The following is a 5453-nucleotide window of genomic DNA, read 5'->3' as shown; positions in this document are numbered from 1 at the left end:
CATTTAGAAACGGGTAAAAAAAAAAAAAATAAAACACAAAATAATTTATAAAAAAAAAAAAACGCAAAAAACGAGACGAGGAAGGGGGAGAAACCGACGCTATCTATGGCTGTATTTTCTATGGCATGGTATAAAATAGTTTATCCATAGTCTTTTTTAAAATCCTTTAGATGGCAAATGGCATTTTGTTTACTAATCATTTGTCAGCTACGGTAATTTTAAATCAATAGATCATAGAAATATTATATAGTAAAAGTAAAGATAATCATGATATAAACAAATGGAAGTATTTTTATAGCTATTTTTATGTCAAGACAATGTACGACTCATCAACCAGTCTTTAAAATCAGAAAATTTTTCCATACAGTAGTTATTATTTTTTTTTATATTATTGTCTTTAGTTTTGAACATTCAACTAAAACAAAAAATAGAATTAATAAAAGTTCCTAGGGTTTGTAGAGAAATTGTTGTTTGACTTTTTTGTTTGGCATTGCATACATACAGTCGAACCTCTTTATTACATACACCAAATAAAAGGTGTCCTTATTACAGAGGTAGAGTTTATATGAATTTTTGTCACTTTCTGACCAGTTGAACTGTCCGTATGGAAAGGTTCGACTGACCCACCCCTGATAGGGGGTTGAAAATTACACGACCCACCCCCTTTTCTAAAAAAAATTCATTATTCTGTAAGGGGTTGGAGGTTTTTGATTTGATATCAGCTTTTAAAGTGTGATTCTCTACATACACCACCCTAATTTTCCCTGATGGACACTGCGGTTCCGTATACGTCTTTTTCTTTTTCTTAGCACACCAAAGAAGGAAAAATTTCTCACTTCTTATACTAGTCTTTTTCACGTTGTCCACATATTTGTGTGTTAATTTCATGGGAAAATTAAAACATAAACATATGCGAAAACTGAAACAGTTCGTAACATTTATTCATAAACAATTATTGAAGAGTTCATATTTTAAACAGAAATTGATAACAGAAACTGTCTTCAACTACTGTCTATCATTCATATTTGCAAAGTGTTTGAGAAAATAGTTAACTGGTGAGAGCTTATTTTCGTTATTTTCGTTTTTGAAAAGGGGGGTCGTGTAGAAAAACACTCCATTTTAATCCAGATCAAAATCTTTTATTTTCAATAAATATTAACAAACTTGAAAGACCAAAGTAAAACATGTTTATATGTTATAAAGTACTTACAAAAGTTGTTCTTAATAATTTTCTTTGATTATTAAATATGTTCTTTCAACAAAATAACAACACTGTTATAAAACAGTTCTATTGTTGCATAAGCAATAAATCTACACCAGTTACAAGTAGTGTACAAATTAAAATTAAAAAATACTGTCCAATATAAACTGGAAGAATCAAACGAACAATAAGCATCAAGCTAGACCCTTGATATATAGTTATCTATAAATCACAACTGGTAACTAACTATAACTGTATAGGAATGGCTCTGCCACAGCCATCCCTATCATCTTCACTATCAGAACTCTGATCACTTTCAACATCTTCTCTGACAGGTAAGTAATCTAGAATGAACTTTCTACGGCCTCATCTGTTATAAAATGATCCTCTGATTCCAGGATGTCTGACAAAATCTTTACCTCTCTATTTGCTAATCCCTCTAATTCCTCAATGATCAGATCTCTCTTATCTGCCTTCTTTGTAAGGCCCATAACCTCTTCTGTGCCAACATCCGGTGCATTTGTTTTGAAAAACTGCCTTCCTACAATTTTCTAATCTGATATCCTTACTTCTTGCTTTCCTGTCATTTTGCTTACGCTTTCTGGATTTTGATGTACCAGCTTTTAAAGCTAGACCCTTGAATGTGTTCTTTACCTCTTGATCCCTTTCACTGAGACTAGTAATAAATGAAGCTTGACATGGTGTTTAATTTTTAAATTGTAGCTACATGTACATCAAAGTCATGATGAATTGACTTCCCAGGGCAGAGTTCTCTACCAGCTTTATCAAACAGACTTTCGTCAAAGTCTCGTAGTTCATCATTCTTTGAGCTTGTTAACATCATCCTTAAGTTTAATTAACTTTGCAATATTCTCTGATAAAACCCTTACATCACCAGGCTTTGGAAGATATGAAGCGTCTAAATACTTTCCACAAGCAGCCAAATTGTCCCCTCTAGCAAAGTCAAGCTGCTTCTGTATTAATCTCACCTTTATTGTAGTCTCGTATTGTCTGCTTCTTTCTGCCATGAAAAGCTTTCGAAATGCTTTAACAAAAAAACAAAATGGGAAAACAGCCTTGTTAAATTTTGGTAAAAGTTTCATGTATGCTTCGGTACGTTCACCTTTTGGATGTGGAATCTATAACCAAGGGAATTTTTTCATGGTTTGGGGCCAAGGGCTTTATCAGTTAACTTTAGGAAGGTTGGGAACTTTTTATCTTGCTTTAAACCAGTTTCTGCTGGCCCAGTTGCTTCTTTGGTCTTGCGTATTGCTAAAGCCCCTTTTTCCCTCTGACCCAGAAGTGGGATTCCTTCAGTACGTATGCTGTCAGAGCTCCATGGGATGATGTTAAAGCAGGTTTGGGACAGAATGGGAGGTTTGATGTGAATTCTTTTTTGAGGTGCATGTGTGTTTGTGTGTGTGTGTGTGTGTGTGTGTGGGGGGGGGTCGCAAAATTTAATATTGCACTTTAGGGGAGGGCCTTCCTTTTTAACTCTACTACAGGGGGAGGGCCAAAAAGTTTCAACCGAATACACACAGGGATTCCTCCGGCCCTCCCCCCCCCCCCCTTCCAAAAAATGAATGGTCCCTAATAAAGCGCAGAGTGAATCTACAAAGGCTGAAGAGAGAGAAACAAAACTGATGCTATCATCAAAAGACATCTAGGGACCCACCCCCGTTTCTGCTCCGGCCCACCCCCTATTGACCAGTCTCTAAAAGAGAAGTGCTTGCCGAATGTAAGAATGAGAAAAGAAAAATTATTCCACTGCACGAGAACACGCGTACTTTAAATGCGAATTGTTTTTGAATTTTTTTTTACCGCGTGGCACTGCATATATTTGATGTTTGCCCAAGACGGCCGTGCTGAGAAATGTGCAGGGATGCCAGAAACATGTGCAAAGCTATTGCACTAATAACTTCACCTTTTGTTCTCTTCAAGATGTCTTGAAAAAAATGTCATGGCGAATCAGCCCTTAGTCTACATTTTTATGCTGTAACAAGATAAATTGATTCATACGTATTTTGAGGCCATTTGTATGAATATATTTCATGCATGTGCTTAATTAATTCCAATTTTCCTTTTTCCTTTTTTTCTATGACAACCTTATTGCATTAGGTGTTTGTCCTTTTTTATTGCAAAAAGCATGTTCATCTTTTTTCAGGCTTGACCGCCACAATACGCTGTAATAGCAGCCAAGTGAAAGTCCAAGCCGAGTCGAGGATTTTTTTTCCTACAAAACAGCAAATCATGTACGTGTACGAATAAAAATTATACCCATTGTGTTTTTGAACGTTTTTCCCTTTTAGCTTGAATAGAATCACGATTGACCAGTTTTGTGGTCATGTCCCCTCTTTTGGATTATCATTCCTCCTCTCGCCGGTTGATGGCGGGCCAAAAATAGAGAAGACAATTTTTGTGTTTATTCACATCTTTCATTTGCATCCGGCACTGATTTCAAATAATCCGTAGCTGTTTTAAATTTTCTTTAAGATTTGCGAGTATTCCCAAAAGAAACACGTATGAACTGTTTTCTATTTCCTTCAGAAAACAACCCATAGTTTTTTAAAATGTCTTCTTGTTTGAATAAAAGCATGGCTTTCTACCAATCAGCGCGTGAAGTTTATATTTCCTATTACCACACGTACCTAAGTACTTTTTATAATATATTCATCCATCCGTGTGTATATACTAACCTGCGCATTATTAAGTACCCTTGTGTTTTCTTCAGACGGGCTTTCACTTGTATTGTGCCCTGTCCATGTGGGAAGTGCGATGATAGCCGATCCAGGCAACGCCCATCCTGTTTGTTCGCGTGTCGCGGAAATCTGTCGTTACGCAAGCTCTAGTACTTTATGAGTGTTCCTAACGCTCGTGGACAGAAATTTAAATAGCTTTGTACAACAGCTATATTGATCGCCCGTTAAATCATATCACGCGTTTGTCCACACAAAGCCAGCATGGGCCGAACCATGGTTTCGAACTATGCTGATTCTTCGCTTCAGTTTAACAAAACACTAATTTCTTTGCCTCGTTAATTTTACTTCGCACTGTTTAACTTGGTTATTCAGTTTCTTGCTTTACCCTGACAGTTTATAAACTGAGAATCGAGAAGTGCGGAAATCGTAAAAACCAACGGGAAGGATGTGTAGGAAGATTCTAGTAAAACATTCACACCCCCACGCAAACTTAAAACAAATAAGAAAGTTCAAGATTCAGGACAAACTAAGAATTTTTTTTCTCTCTTGATAACCAAGCCATATAAAAACTATTGACGTTTTTCGTGGAAGGTTCTTAAGGTTTGCGGACACGCTCGAGACGCAGCCGTGTTTGTGGGTTTCACGCGCGCTATCATGCTGCGAAAAACGCTATTTATAAAAATCGAATAAAAGGACACAATCAGCCATTCGCCTATTTTTATTCTAATCGACAGGACACGCGTAATTTCTTCTCAAAATCCGGATATATAAAGTTAAGCCAAACATGTAGTATTGTGTAGAGCTTAGTAAGCAGAATGCCTGGAAGGATAAGCTAATAAGCTGATTTATTTGTTACTTTCCATGTAAAATATTTGCGTCCGGAGTCTGTACTGTGCTTTTTGAATCAAACGTTACGTTTTGAAAATCAAGCAAAAAGTTCCCAAAGTTTGGCCATGATGTTGTTTGCTGAAACCATGTTAACTCCTATATAATGTTTCTTGGCAAAATAATCGTTTCCAGAAATTTTATTGTTATGGGGATTAAATCCCGCAATAATCGGTTACGGTATTTCTTTATCAAGAGCGATTTTTGGATAATCCTCTAAGAGTGCTAAAGACGGAAAAATCTTAAACCGTCCACACCTGAACCGAAGTAGAAACTCAAGAACAGACTGTTGAGTTAGATGGCGGGAGTGTTCGATCACGAGAGAGTTAAGTTTAATAGTTTTCAAAAAGAACACCTAAAATGGTAGTTGAAAAATACTCTCGAGATACTCACTTACAGGAGATCCTGAGCCACTAAAACTTTTAGCGCATCGGCTTAAATTCCTACAGATTAACTCATCCCTTTCGTTTGAGCATTCTGAAAACATGGAATCGAACGTGACTTAGTTAACCTCCCGCAGATAAATCTTTTAAAAAATCCAATTTATTTTTGAGGTATTTGGCTCGCAATGATGTACATATCTCCGTTTGAGAGGATCAATCACTTTTGAAAATAACTCTCTACTTTACACAGCACGCAAGCCGGTATTCACCGTATTACAGACCCGA

This window comes from Oculina patagonica, chromosome 2 (assembly GCF_052425735.1).
Source record: "Oculina patagonica isolate OP01 chromosome 2, crgOcupat, whole genome shotgun sequence".
Taxonomy (NCBI): Eukaryota; Metazoa; Cnidaria; class Anthozoa; order Scleractinia; family Oculinidae; genus Oculina; species Oculina patagonica.
This window is presented reverse-complemented; position numbering follows the sequence as displayed.